Raw genomic sequence first — 16335 nt, forward strand, 5'->3', positions numbered from 1 at the left:
CATTTCTCATTGCTTCTCTGGATTTCTGCTTCAGATGTATATGTTAGCAGCAATCTGACTTAACACTGCAAACATAAATGAACAGTTATGCTACTTCCTGCTAATGTGACATTGATCAAGTGACTGCATCTCTTGAAATTGGCAAAGGAGTTGCAATCAATATTCAAGGAAAATGGATGCCTGATGAACTAGGTTGCCTAAATCAGTAAGTAAATGTAAAAGGAAATTATAGCATAGCTGTGTCTGGAAATTTTTAGAAAGGGATGCTTTGAGTTGCACACTTGAAATATCTGTCTTAGTTATCTCCAAGATATCTTCTACCATGATTATCTCAGGACCAAAAGATGCACTAGAGGATCAAAAAATAGTTAATTGAGAATACAAGTATATCTTTGCACAAGTAAACACAAGTAAAACAAAATTAATTATCTGAATGTCTAAAGACATCAAAAACGTTTGGATAATTGGAGAATCAGACAAAGGAAATTTGGTTCCCATAAAGACTTCAGATTCAGGGAATAGAAACAATTCTGAGAAATTTGAAATTTGGATAATCAAGGTTTACTCTATATTTACTATGGTTGCATATTCATGTTTGTGTGTATGGATTTTGTGGGCACCATTTAGGTACCTATTTATGAATATCTAAACTAATGTAATTTTACTGAATAGTTCTGTTAGGGGTAAGTTTTGTCTGTTTGGTCCAGAGGGCATTAGAAGTGTTGTAACCCTGGACAATTGGTATATGGCCACAGAGAAGGTAACAGGTTAGCCCTATTCAAATTGCTATCCCTTTTGAATTCATTTTATGTGTACATTCATTGACAATGTCACTTAATGAATGTGTATTAGGCAAGGAAAACCTCAATACATTCACTCATTACTAATGTACGTTTCAGTCTACATATAGCAAGCTCCTGAGGCTCTGTGAAATCACTCCATTTTCATACAAATATCCTGCTTGATATATGAAGACTATTTTTTTTAAATGTCTGTCTAGTTGAGTGTTATATGCTATTATATCACAGCCACTTTCCTCTTGTCTTCGTTTTCCTTCTCAAAGAGTAACAGAAACATATCAGTATATGAAAGTAAAAAGCTAGTAATTTAGGGAGAACAGGATATTAAAATTGGTTAGAAACAATTGATCAAGTACGTGAAAACAGCTCTGGGTAATAAAAGTCTTTATGCAAGCAGGAACAACAAGCTATTGTTTGTGGAAGATGATCATTTTAAAGACTGGGAAAATCAACAGGTCAGAACTTAGAGGAAATGAGGGGGAAAAAGGACACAAAACACATCGGTCTTTGAACTGCAGAAAAAACAACATAAACTGCAAAAGGAAGGTGGAGTAATAAGGTGAATGCAAATTTAATTTCTCTCCCTTTTAATAAACAGAGAGCAGCACATTTCCATTGATTTTGGTAGGAAAGAAGACCTATTTGTACACCCCTTTAAATATAAGAGGGACTCGGATAATTATAGTAGAAGAGTGGAGAAGGAGAATTTGGGAGAAATTCAGTTTCCAGGGGCAGACCGTCAGCTCATGTAAATAAAAAACTACACCAGCTGAAAATCTGCCTCCATGATTCTGTAATATGGATCAGATATAAAGTTATTGTATGTGGAATTTCACAGAAAATTATTACTAAAGGTGCAAAATAATCCCTCAGTTTCATCCTAATATCTATTTTCAGTGACTATTTTCATATTACATATAGTACAACCATTCTACTGTATTATATAATATCTCATATTAAATACAAGATACATCTCCATAGATGACAACATTAATTCTGTTTATTAGGATAAGACTTCAACTCTTGTTTGACATAGCTGATGATTTAAAAAGCAATGAAGGTATTTCCAACACAAAGAAGGAACATACAGATTTTGGAAGTGCTAAATGTTATTCATGTCTCATATTCCGCATATTCATAATACCATCCAAAATGCTCAGAAACAAATGGGGGGAAAAATAGCTTAATGCTACTTCCAGAAGTGGAGTGTAGCAGAATCCAATGCTCAGTTTTGGAGAGGAGCAGAGGGGGAGAGAGAGTACACAGAAACTGGAAATGCTGACTTTGATTAAGTATTTAATGGAAGCCCGTCCTCAGGGTGTGGGCTCAATGGCTTTGGAAAATAAGGTCATTTTTAGGTTATTTAGGCTATTATCTCTGAGGCATCATTTCCTCCTGTAGGAAATCCATATAATCATATAACTTTCCTTCAGAGGTCCCTGCTGATGGTGAATCTATGGGAGCACAGCTCCAGGTGTTCCCCTGGAGTGGGAATGTGGATAGAGCCATGTGGCAGTGCAGAAGCCTGGGGTTTTAGGGGTTTTCTGTTGGGTGTGCATTGGCCTCTAAAGGATCTTGGGAATCTTCGAGTTTTGTGAACAAGACCCTCTCATGTCTTCCTGAGGTAAACCCTGACACTGACAGAAAAAATGAGAAGGAAACTCCACGAGTTAATTGATGTAGGGGAGTATCTATCTTAGTGACGTGTCTGTATGTTTTGCTATACTCAATTCCAACTCAGATAGTTCATAGAACTTATTGCAAATCTACCTGTATTGACTCAGGGCATGAATACCAACCTCAGGGCAGACTGTCAGGAACCAGGGCTAACACCCCAAATTGGTTGTGATTTCTATACTTAGATGTCCTCAGGCACTATAACAGACTAAACAGGGAGTCACAGACTGTCCCCTTGGGTACTCTGTCCTATCTCACCACCCAGGTGACATATCTTTGTGATAAATGGTCCCTTACACCAAGAATCAAAGCAGTATTTACGTTATTCCCAGTCCCAAAGGACCAGTCACTTACCCCAGGTCAATTGCACCTTAGATCTCACACCAAAGACAACACTTTAGCCAAGTCTATAATAAACTATATAGAGGTTTATTAATAGGAAAAAGAAGCTAGAGTTATTTACAAGGTTAAAGCAAGTAAACATAGATATACAAATGAGTTACAATCTTAAGTTTCAAAAGGTAATAGAAACGTCTATAATAAGCACACTCTATATGTCCTTTAGCGCTAACCCAAACTAAGCAAACTTTAGCAAAGCTTTTTATAAGGTCTCTCACAGTATTCTTATCAGCAAGTTAAAGAAGTATGGGTTGGATGAATGGACTATAAAATGGATAGAGAACTGGCTAGAGCATAGGGCTCAATGAGTAGTGATCAATGGCTCCATGTCTAGCTGGCAGCCGGTCACAAGCGGAGTGCCCCAGGGGTCGGCGCTTGGGCAGGTTTTGTTCAACATCTTCGTTAATGATCTGGAGGCTGGGGTAGATTGCACCCTCAGCAAGTTTGCAGATGACACTAAGCTAGGGGGAGTGGTAGAAACCCTGGAAGGCAAGGATAGGATACAGAAGGACCTAAACAAACTGGAAGATTGGGCCAAAAGAAATCTAATGAGGTTCAACAAGGACAAGTGCAGAGTCCTGCACTTTGGGCTGAAGAATCCCATACACAGCTACAGACTGGGGACCGATGAGCTAGGCAGCAGTTCTGCAGAAAAGGACCTGGGGGTTACAGTGGATAAGAAGCTGGATATGAGTCAGCAGTGTGCCCTGGTTGCCAAGAAGGCTAATAGCATATTGGGCTGCATTAGTAGGAGCATTGCCAGCAGATCGCAGGAAGTGATTATTTCCCTCTATTCGGCATTGGTGAGGCCGCATTTGGAGTATTGTGTCCAGTTTTGGGCCCCCCACCACAAAAAGGATGTGGACAAGTTGGAGAGAGTCCAGCGGAGGGCAACAAAAATAATTAGGGGGCTGGAGCACAAGACTTATGAGGAGAGGCTGAGGGAACTAGGCTTGTTTAGTCTGCAGAAGAGAAGAATGAGGGGAGATTTGATAGCACCCTTTAACTACCTGAAAGGGGGTTCCAGGGAGGATGGAGCTAGGCTGTTCTCAGTGGTGGCAGATGACAGAACAAGGAGCAATGGTCTCAAATTGCAGTGGGGGAGATCTAGGTTGGACATTAGGAAAAAGTTTTTCACTAGGAGGGTGGTGAAGCACTGGAATGGGTTACCTAGAGAGGTGGTGGAATCTCCATCTTTAGAGGTTTTTAAACTGCGGCTTGACAAAACCCTCACTGGGATTATTTAGCTGAGGTTAGTCCTGCTTTGAGCAGGGGGGTTGACTAGATGACCTCCTGAGTTCCCTTCCAACTCTATGATTCTATAAACAGCTGGGGACCTCTTGCTTATGCCTAGAAAAACTTGACCCCCTAGAGTCCATGCAACTTAGAGGTAAATAGTTCTTTGTGTTTGAAGTTTTTATCCCTCTTCTGCCATGTGCTTTGAGCTGCAAACTCAGCTGATGGGAGAAATTCACTCACATGTCTCATCTTTGGGGGACAGGGTGGATAGAATGAAACGTAAGTATTTTGCCCTCTGTAATGTCCCACAGTAGTCCATCTGGAGTTCTCCAATACAATTTATAACTATACATAAGATTAAATTATTAAAAAAAAAAAAAAAAGAGACAACGTGAAATATTTAACTGGTGGAACAATCTCTTTCTTCTCCTCCTCTTGTTTTGGGTGAAAAGTAAGGCAGAGGACGGAACAAATCTTATGTGAGAAAGAAGGATTTGAATATGGGTGCACCCCCTGAGACACACGTGTTCTTCTCCCAGCAGGGACTCTTGCTGTTCCATTCACTGGTAGGAAATGCTGGTGGTTCCAGACATTCCACAGCTTAGCACCAGCTCTTCATCTTCTTTGCCGCCTGATGAGATTTCCCTTCAGCTGCCAGGGAGAATATGCCTCTCTGGAAAACAGGGCTACCTCAAGACAGGCAGGAGAGGAAGGGGAGCTCTGTTCTCCTTTATTTGAACCCCAGACATGTCTCTCTTATTAAGTTGAACATGTGTGAAAACTAGCCTGTCTGTTGTCCTCCTCATGAAAGAACCTGCATAATAAGCTGTTGGTATTATATAAATTCAGTTTTTTTCAATTATTAATGCATATATTTTCTGAGGCTGCATATAATTGCAAGAGCAACCATGCTTTGAATACATATCAGCCATTTTTTATATTCACATACCAAAAATAAGTTATAAACTAGTACGGACAATTGTTTTTCACCACTGAAAAATATAATTTTAACAAATAAAACCCAAACATTACCTTATTGAATTTTCAAACAATCGTATCTACCCTCTTAGTTTTTACTGACTAGCTAGTATGAATTCAGAAATTATAGCTGCTGCTGATGCTGGAAAAGTTTCTTCCGAATATAGCAAACTAAAACATAACTTTGATTGAACAAACCAGCAAAGTAAATATTAGGCTTCTGTTGCTGCAAATTACATCTTGCAGAAGTGTCATGTAGAATATCTGAAGTTGATTAGGTGATATCATAGTTTTTCTCATAAACGCACATTCCTGTCATGTCTCCTAGAAAAATATATATTCTAAATTTATCAGCTTTTGCTGAATTAAGTACTCCAAGACTCTATCCCTATGCCTCAGAAGGGAAGAGGAAGGCAGTGGACACAAGTCATATGAATTCTCTTCATGTGGAAGTCAGAATGATCTGGACCACAAGGACCAGTTGCCCAAGTCTGAGTTCAGGTGTTTCCATAAATATATATTAAAATATGACCACATATCTTTATTTTTGAAATAGACAAAGCAATGTACATAGTGCTCCATCTGAATTAATATGCATTCATTCAGCATTCCACACACTGTTCCAGACGCATTCAAAGAGCCACAATTATGATGATCCTGCTGATGCTGACTCCATATATCCTATTTGAAAGTCCAATCATCCATTAATTTCAAATCCTCAACTTAGTGAGTATTTAAAATGGGCAAACCCTGAACTTTTAATTTCAACCAGGAGAGATTACAAATTCAATTCTCAGTTTGATTCAAAGCAGTTGGAGGCAAACCAGCTTTGCAGGTTTGCTTTGAGTTTCAATTGTGGTAAACTTCAATCTCTGATGGGAATTCCCTCCTCCCCCACCCACCCAAAGGAAGGATTTCCTCTATGCCTCAAATACTCCTGCCCCACCACTCCCTCCTACGGAACTGTCTGAATGATTATAGTCACTCTGACTCTCTCTTTTTCAGTTTCAATGACTAATCAAGTATTTTATACAAAGTGGAACAGCTTCATCAGAAAAACTCAGACAAAATTCATCCCAGAATCCACTATAACCTGGGGATTAGGACATGTATTAATTTTAATGGACTAAATGGGCCCAAAGAATTTAAAGGTGTTAACATGATTCTGTAACTGTTCGACATTTAACAGTTTTTAACAAGATTCAGGGTTTTGTATACAGTCTTCAACTTGGTTAGTACTATGGCAAACATACCATTAAAACTCACTTTAACTTTTTATTAAAGATACAGAGAAGAAGAACAAACAAACAGTTAAAGCATTAAATAAGGCATTCATTTGAACAACACACCTTGTTCCCTTCTCTTTAGCTTTAGAGAGTCAACAGAAGTACCATCCCCCTAACTTGTTGGACACCTCCACTGACAGTCTCTTAGGGTATGTCTACACTGCACTAAAACACCCACAGCGGGCCTGTTTCAGCTGACTTGGACTCTCAGGGCTCGGGCTGCAGGGCTATAAAATTGCAGTGTAGACATTTGGACTCAGGCTTTCTGGGACCCTTCCCCCTTTCAGAGTTCCAGAACCCAGGCTCCAGCCAAAGCCTAAATGTTTACAATGTAATTTTATAGTCCTGCACCCTGACTCAGATAACATGGGCCAGCCCTCAGGCATTTTATTGCAGTGTAGAAATACACTTAGATGTTAATATCTATCCTTTTTGGGGAAAAGAGAAAAAGTTAGTTGAGATGGGATGTAGCTGTTGTTATTGCAGTTGTTAAAGTCTAATTCTGTTTCCTAGAACTCAAAACAACACATAAACACGAGATGGAAGAAAAAAGAATAGCAAAGATTTAAATAAGAAATGCAGATTCTGTCTCTGGTGTTGATTTTCACTTAAAACATCACTGCTGGAAAAACACAGGCACAGCACATCTTATTAGCCACGCTAAGACCTGGAAAACTTGTACTAGCATCAAACCATTTAAGACATTACTTTTAACTGCCTCTGATCGCATACTTATGTAACTTCTGCAAAACTTAAAGTCTTGGCTGGCAGAAGGAAAAGGAGAATGATAGGAAACAGAAGAAATCACATAGGGAGGGAAAATGATACACTAAGGGTGTGTGTATCTGACACATCCCAGATGAGGTTTGGGAATTAGCCAAAGTCAGAGGAGGTGATGATGTCATCTGGGTCCCTCTCTCTGGCCTAGGCTAGCCAGGACATCTTTCAGGCTCAAAATAACAAGGGCTCATCAGTTTTATGGTAATCCCGTGGTACCAAGAGCTGGTTGGAGTTGCAGCCATGATGGTGCAGCTCACTGTTGAGATTTCTGGGAGACAATTTCTTTTTGATTTCCCCCCAAAGTCTTCATTTTAAGGACCCCAAAAGGAGAATGATGAGCAAAATAGCCCATCCCCTCATTAGTTTGTTCAGCAGTTAGGCCTAATTTCTGATATGTCAGTTCTGATCTATTGATTTCCAGTTCCACACTTCTCTTGTTTACCAGGCAACATTCTAATACAGTCCTTGAAGATCATAGGGTGATTTTTTTTCAGCAGCATGTACTGAAGGGCTATCTTGCATTGACAGAGAGATAGGCTGCAGAGGGGTGCCATTTAGGAAGGGATACCTGCCCCTACCAAAATTTCGTACCAGAGGTCTGCTCACAGCACATGCTCCCACCTACAGCAGAGCTCTTAACTGCAGTGCAGCACACTCACATCTCCTCCTTCAGGAGCCTGGGTTCTCTGGCTATGACCCTTGCCTATGGTCAGTTTCCTCCGCTAGGAGGAGGGGTCTGGCTCCCACTTGCCTGGCTTTTGGTGCAGACATCTGGCAAAGACGATGAGCAGCCTGAGCATGGAACGTAATGAGTTCTGCAGAGGAAAGGGTAATTCCGTGAGTGGCTGGCTAGAGGCACTCACTCACTAAGTTGGGAGCAACTTACTTGCTATAGGCTGTGTATGAGCTTCTCGGGAGTGGGAGTTCTCACAGCAAAGCAGGGTAAGACAGGCTCCAAAAGTGAGGGATTGGGGTGACACAGCGATTCACCAGTCCAGATTGAAGAGGGGAATGTCACACAAGGTGATTAAGATAAGAAAGGGCTGGTAATTAAATTAAGGATCTGGAAGTCATTAGATGGGCCTGAAAGTACTGCCAGGCACTCCAGTTCCTAGAGCTATAAAACAGGAATCCCCCTGTACAGAGGTGTTGAAGAAAGACCGCAGGGGATGAGTGATATTATCTGCATAGAAGAAATACTGCCAAATTTACATTCAGAAAAGAGGGAGATGTGAGGAGGATAGGCAAAAAGAAGGGGCCAAAGCAAAGGGAAGGGATAACAGTGGTATAGAGAAGTTCCCACTCTATTTGTGGTCCTTATGTGGCCCCATTACCGTAGTATCTGAATGCCTCACTATGTCTAACCTATTTCTCCTAACAGCCCCTCTGTGAGGTAGAGCAGTGCTGTTATCCTCACTGCAGAGATAGGGCACTGAGGCACAGAGAGACTAAGGGCCAGATTTTCAAAGGTATTTAGGCATCTGGTTAGATTTTCAAAAGCGCCTTGAAGGTTAGGTGCTTTGTAAACTCTACTAGATGCCGAGCTGCTTCTTTGAGTGCCCAAAAACATTTGAAACTCTGTCTTTGAGGCATTGGCCTGAGATCATACAGAAAGTACATGAGGGAAGTAGGGAAATGAACCCAGGTCTCTCAGGGATATCACCCTATCCACTGGACCAGTGGTTCTCACTGCTACATGCTGCAAAAGAAAAAAAAAGAAGAGGATTCCAATAGATGGGAGCAAAGCCAAGATGACCAGTTCTCTAAGAAAGCCAGATGATTGGGAAGGATGTCATGATTGAAAGCATGAAAAGCAGCCCAGAGGTCAGGCAGGATGAAGAAAGATAGAGAACAAGAGTCAGATGAAAGGAGATCACTATGACCTCCAAGGGGTGGCAGGTTCTGTCCCATACTGGGTTGTAGGGCAATGGCTACTGTGCAATTTTACATTTTTAACTGAAAACCATTTTGTTTTCTCATTTTTTTTCTGAGTTTGAGAACAGGAAGGCAGGAGAACAGGCCATATGAGTATCATATGTATTTATGATTCAAATTCTTAGTTTTTCAGGCCAATTCCAGAACAAGGAACAAAAATTGCATCCACAGAGTCCATAAAGTCAATGATTATTGTTATGATTTGTATTATTCACAGGGCACCATCTATGTGCTCAGCGTTATTCAGAAAATGCCAGAAAATATAATACCTGAGCCAATGAGTATAAAATGTGTAGCCATCAGAACCAGGGAGGTCTCAGGGGGGAAGAGGAGGATCAGGGGAGAGGCTTCGTGCCACCCTCCAAACTTCTACAAAAGTTCCGGCATCCCTGTGTGTAGCCCTGGATAAGATAGTGCAGCTATTTAAGTATGAAGTGTATAGTTATTGAGCACAGTTAATGTGCTCTATAACAGGAGGTGCTGATGGCAATAGAAGTTTTACCTGATTAAGAACTGGAACTCTCCATCTTTTTTTCCAGAGGAAGAACTGCCCAGTGCTACTGTGCCTGTTTATTTTACTTTCTTGCCTGCAGTAGCACTGATATACCTCAGGAGACTCGTTTCTTTTTTAACAACTTTAAAATGTGGAATCTTGATTTAAGAGTTATCAGTGATGGAGCATCCACCATGACCCTTTGGTATTTTTTCTAAAGGTCAATTACTCTCACAATTAAAAATGTACACCTTATTCATTGTCTGAATTGATCTAGCTTCAACCTCCAGCCATTGGATTGTGTTATACCTTTCTCTGTTAGACTGAAAAGTTCATTATTAAATATTTGTTACCCTTGTAGATATTGCAGACTAATCAAGTCACTCTTTAACCTTCTTTTTGTAAAATTAATAGATTGAGCTCTTTGAGGCGATCAAAATAATTTCTATTTTCTATTTTCTAATCTTTTAATCATTCTTGTGCCTCTTCTCTGAATCCTCTCTAATTTATCAACAACCTTTTGGAATCCTGGGCACCAGAACATTCCATCACAAGTTGTACTAGTGCCAAACTCAGAAGTAAAATAAGCTCTTGACTCCTACTCAAGATTCCCTTGTTTAGGAATCCCTGGATCACATTAGCTGTTTTGACCATAGCATGACATTGGAAGCTCATGTTCAGCTGCTTATCCAACAGGATCCTAAAATGCTCAAATGCTTCTAGACAGTGATGCTAGTAGTTTACTCAAGTAAAACATATTTAGTTCTTCAAATAACTTTTCAGACTGTAAGTCAATTCTGTTAACCCTTTTCTACTAAATACAATAAAGGAATTAACAAAATAGTTAATTTTATAAAGGATGTATTCAATGGTAGCTATATATCGAATTATCCTTTGCATTTTTGCTAAGGATACCTAATATCAGCTTCCTAAATCCATGAGTGGTGACTTTTGAAACTGCAGAGTACTCTGAGGCTCTCATTGCTAAACTGGTGGTCCTGTTTAATCTCCCTCAAATACAAGAACAAGAGAACATTAAATGAATTTGAAATACAGCACATATAAAACAGATCAGAGGAAATACTTTTAATTTTTTTTTTTAATTACACAATACTGGATTCAAAACAGCTGAACTTAAAACAGGATGTGACCATTATATAGAAATTGAGGACCATCTATTATTACATTAGCTAAGATATTACACACATGCGGGCGCGGTAAAAGCCCTAATGTTTCAGGGCATAAGTCAACTATAAATTGATGAGGATTAGCAAGAGGCTTACTTTTAGTGATAGGCTAGTTATTCTATAGTTATTCACTACGGGGGGAAGGGTGGTTAACTTCCTCTGAAATGTTTAGTATTGTCTAATGTAAGTGATTGATGTTGGACTAAATGGACACTGGTCTCATTCAGTCGTGTATTTTTTTTATGTTACCACAGGGTCTGATTTTCATAAGTGCTGAACACTGTCCAATCCAAATGAATTCCATGGGTACTACCGGTGCTCATACTTCTGAAATAAGACCATGATTTAAATTAAAATCAAATTTGGTCTTTAAAAGAATGAATGGTTCTCCTATTTGTTAACACTAAAGGAAATATTATATTTCTGTAATATATCAAGTTAAGAGGTTACTGCTTTACAGATTCTGCTCATTTCATTTTGATAAAAATGATGTTGGAGCTTTAAAACCACATAAAACTCTCTGAATGACTTTGTCACAGACTATAAACTGCTGTAATTACTCACTAAGACAGCACTTACTAGCCAATCAGGACAACTAGACCAACCATTGCCCCTGCCCCTTCCCAAGAAACGAACCACAACAAATTTAAAACCAGCCTATCACCTTTTTCCTCTGTATGAAAGCTAAGAGAGCTGTTTAGGTTATTTAATTTTTTTAATAATTTATTCGTGTCTACTAGAATTAATATCAAGTGTTTCCATTTTAAAATAATATAGACACATCATGACAAATATCTCATTTTGTGCAGGGTAATAGAAAAAGCGTATCACAACAGCGTAGGAGTCCAATTTTCAAATCTGATCACTTAACATAAGAAATCAAACTTTATATTTTGGTGCTAGGATGTACACTACACAAGCACTTGAGTATTAAGTGCTGACTTGAGCACCCAAATATGGAATTACCTGTCTTAATATAGAAACATCTTATTTAAAGGACTTCGTGTATATGTCTTCCTCCTCATGTTTGCCTTGTCGTTAACTATGTTATGTGGATAAAACCCAACAATAAATTTATATAAATTTGTGAGTCAATTATCTACTTATATTACCTCTCTTCACTACCATATTATTTGAGCATCTGAAAAATTCATAACATCAGCAACAACTTTAAGAACTACCGAGGCTTGTCCTTTCCCTCAGTGTATTCTAAGCGGTTTTTCTTATTTCCTTTCTCTGAAGTATCAGCGATGGCCATGACTGGAGATGGGACAATGGACAGTGTGGGCCAGGGCTCTGAGATAGCACCGAATATTCTCTCTCCTGATGCTTGACTGGCTGCTTCTTGCTCGCATGCTCAGGCTATAACTGATCACCATATATGGGTCTGGGAAAATTTTTTCCTCCAGATTAGATTGGCAGCAATTTTAGGGGGTTTTCATTTTCCTCTGTAGCATGTGGGTGCGGGTCACTTGCCAGGATTATCTGGATATATCTCATTTAATCATCTCCCTGCCATTGCAGGTGCCTCAAGCACCTTGGTTCTTCCTGTTCTTGGCCTGTGGCAGATAGTAGTCTAATCTCCAGTGGTTCTCATTTACTTTGGTCTCATTTCTGTTGATGGGTTTAGTCTGTGGGTGCTGGGTGGTGTTGTTGGCCTGTGATATAAGAAGGTCAGAGTAAATCTAGTGATCCCTTCAGAACATAAACTCTATCACTCTATGAAATGTTTTAGATTATTCTAAAATAATATATCACTTTCACAACATGGTGTATAACAGCATTCCCTGCGATGAAGAGGTCTGCAAGAAAATGTCTTCAAATTAATTGTGTCTGAGACATATTTATGGTCCTGAGCAGAAAGTTCCGTACAGATCAAAAGCAAAATCATAAAATTCATAGCACTGGTTTTATGGGAAAGCAACTTATATCCAACCAGCATGGTATTGTATTGAAGGCAAAGAAACAGATGGGAATGTAACCCTGTGTGTCACAATGGTGCACAGCTTTGAAAAATTGAGAGCCACTTATCATTAAACAGAGTAACAGAGATCCACAAAATAATCACTGTCCGAGTCACTGACAGCTGTGTCTGTGCTGTTGGGTTATTGTGATTTAACCTCATGACATGCTGATATAACAGAATCCTGACTCAATATTGTGTTGTGATTAGTCTACAGCTTTCTAACTTCAGTGTAGTATTTCCTGTTTGTTCTCACCTTCTCTCCTCCCCCACTACTGCTTTGAGGGGACTTTCTCCTCTCTTTTCTTTGCTTCCAGCTCTCCCTTCCTAGCCACTTTTAGGAATGGAAGGCAATTCTGGTTGCTCACCACTCCTCAAACTATCCATCATGAGACCATGCAGCATGAGAGGAGACCCCATAACACTCATGTGATCTGCTCATTTGACCACAGGAAGACTGGCACTCAGAAGATTTGGGGTTATGTCTAGATTTAACACAGATTCCCTGTATGATCCTGAGTGAGTCACAAACTCTTTATGTGCAGGTTCCTTTTTGTCATTTTTTAGCTTGTATAGTTCCTCATGTCAGTGAAGAGGGATGAATGTGTCTCTCCCCGCCAGAGGTGTACACAAGGGAGAGCATCAGCCTCCCCCATAATCATCAGTGGGGAACAGAGTTCTTCTGGTCTCTGAGGCCCCAAAAGGTAGAGCATGCTCCTCCAGCCCTTAGGGCCCCGGTGGAGGCACAGAACATGCCCCTCCAAAAGCACTGGAATTTAAATTCCTGCGCATGCCCTTGCTACCCCATCAATAAGTTTTATGAATGAAGCTACAGCCATCAAGGCGGGAGTATATTCATGAGAAAGGATGGCTTTTCTATTTTTGCATTAAAAAATCTCTCACTGTCTGTGAACCAGTGATTCTGTGAAATTCATTTATTCTTTGTTTCTTGTTTTATAGCTCAATGCTTTATTTTTCCATCGACCTAGCTGCATCTTACTGGGTCATTCTAATTTTTAAGTGTAGACCAGGCCTAAATTATAAGGCAAAGCCACAAAAAAAAGAGTTGCAACTATTCATTGAAAATAGTCCTAATGCCAGAGCAGTTACTCAAGCATGCCAGCAGGGGGAATGGCATCATCTGGGAATTAAAGCACACAAGAATAATTTTATACTTTAAAGTGTTGGGAAAAAAGGAGAAAATACTGGACTGATGAAGGAGCAGATACCAGCCTGGGAGGAAGTAGCAATCATTATGAAATAGAGTAACTCGTTTATCATCCCATGGTATTTTCCTAATATTTATTTTTATGCTGTTCCTATACTATAAAACCTCAAAGAATAATAGTGCAACAATGGAATGGACACAAATATAACGCTTTTGTTATGAATTGTCAAACTTTGTATTAGAATATTTGCAAGTGACAGATACATAGCATGCAAGCAGCTTTTAATAAATTCGTAATGTAAAATGTGTAAAGTATGTATACAGTTTAGATACAATGCATTTTAAAGAACAAAACTGAATATTTTTTCCACTTTACTTTATTTTTTCCACAGTTTGCCTGTTTAAAGAACCTAACACTGTTATGTATCATGCTCTACTATTATGCAGTCTTTTAAAAAGCATTTATTTTAGATTAATTTTACTACTTTTTTCCTAATTGTAATACTCATCTTCTTGTCAAATTCAATGTATATTTTCTGAGTCACTGCCCTGGCCCTGGCAATGGTATTTGAAAGGGGAAGGGCAGGTCATAGAAACTACAAAGACTAGCATGCAACGTCCCTTTAAGGCCATACAAATAATCCTTTACTATGAAAGAATGAAAGATGGTTACTAATCTTCCATAATTGTTGTTCTTCCAGATGTGTTGATCATTTCCATTCCAACACTAGATGCGTGTCCGTGCCACATGCACCAGTGCTGGAGATTTTTCTGTCAGTGGCATCTGTAGGGCCGGCTCTAGTGCCTTCTGCAGTGGCACGCATATGTGCCAGTATAAGGGTACTGATGGCTCCGCCTCCCTCTCAGTTCCTTCTTGTCAGAACTCTGACAGAGGGAAAAGGAGGGTGGGTCATGGAATGGACATGAACAACACATTTCGAAGAACAGTTATAGAAGGTGAGTAGCATCTTTTCTTCTTCAAGTGCTTGCCCATGTCTATTCCATGCTAGGTGACTCACAAGCAGTACCTCTGGAGGTGGGCCAGAAGTTCATAGATGTGCCGATTATAATACTGCTCTGCCAAAGCCCGTATCACCCCGAGGCTGTTGAGTAATTGTGTAATGTGATGTGAAGGTGTGAATTGAAGACAAAGTTGCAGCCCTGCAATTGTCCTGTATTAGGACCTAGGCTAGGAAAGCTGCTGACGAAGCTGCACTCTTGTCGAATGGGCTGTCAGCGTGGTAGGAGGTGTGACCTTCACCTGCTCATAGCCAGTATGATGCAGGAGGTGATCCAAGAGGAAATCCTCTGTGATGAGACTGGCAGACCTTTCATTTACTGTGTGGATTTCCTGAAGGGCTTACTTCTCTTGATGTAGAAGGCCAGCACTCACTTGATGTACAGGCATCTTTCCTCACTAGAGCTACATGGGTTCAGAAAGAGGACTGGCAGGAAGATGTCTTGGTTAATATGAAACTGTGACACCATCTTTGGTTGATATGCAGGATGACAGTGCAGGATGACAATATAGGAAGCCTCCAACGTTAGGACTTGGATTTCGGAGACTTGTCTCACTGATGTAATTGCCACCACAAAAGCAACTTTCTATGACAAATGGAGAAGGCAGCAGGTCTCCGATGGGCTCAAAGGGGGGCCCAGTGAGTCTGGACAGAACTAAGTTGAGGTCCCATGAAGGAACTGGGTCTCTGACCTGCAGAAAGAGCTTTTTCAAGTCTTTCAGGAATCTGCCCATTATCTCATGGGAGAAGACTGATCTGCGCTGGATATGTGGATGAAAAGTTGAGATGGCTACCTTGATCAACGATAGCGCCAGGCCTTGATGTTCCAGGTGAAGTAAATATTCCAGAATAGAATGTAGAATGTAAAATGGGGGGAAGGTTATGTTCTGTCACCCAGCAGGAGAAGCGTTTCTTTCTGGACCTGGATGGAGGAAGCTTGCTCCCCAAGGTTTAGTCATGCAGCATCCATGCCATCAGATGCAAGGAGGCGAGGTCTAGGTGTAACAGCCAACTGTGATCCTGTGAAATCAAGTCTGGACAGATCGGAAATGCCCAAGGGGTAGTCACTACCAAATTCAACAGCATGCTGAATCAGTGTTGGCGAGGCCATGCTGGAGCAATCATTATGACCTTCACCTTGTCCCTTTTGATCTCTATAAGGAATTTGTGGATGAGAGAAATCGATGGGAAGGTGTACATCAGGTCTTCCAACCACTGAAGGACAAAGGCGTCAGGAAGTGAGCCACTATCAAGTCCCTGCAGGGAACAAAAATGTTGACATTTTCTGTTCTGTTTGGTTGCAAACAGGTCCACTTGGGGAGTTCCCTACTTCTGGATGATAACTTTGACCAATTCTGGGTGCAGGGACCACCTGTGGTGAGAAGAGAAAGACCTGCTGAGGTGATCTGCT

General features: G+C 40.3%; 1 protein-coding gene across 2 annotated transcripts in view; it reads right to left on the minus strand.

Moving 5' to 3' along the window:
- KLHL1 (kelch like family member 1) overlaps positions 1 to 16335 on the minus strand; it is a 420141-nt gene that overhangs the window by 116147 nt on the left and 287659 nt on the right. The gene's annotated exons all lie outside the window — the stretch shown is intronic.

Source organism: Emydura macquarii, unplaced genomic scaffold, assembly GCF_026122565.2.
Source record: "Emydura macquarii macquarii isolate MOO-44397 ecotype Brisbane River unplaced genomic scaffold, CSIRO-AGI_Emac_v2 contig_2473, whole genome shotgun sequence".
In the NCBI taxonomy this organism is placed as follows: Eukaryota; Metazoa; Chordata; order Testudines; family Chelidae; genus Emydura; species Emydura macquarii.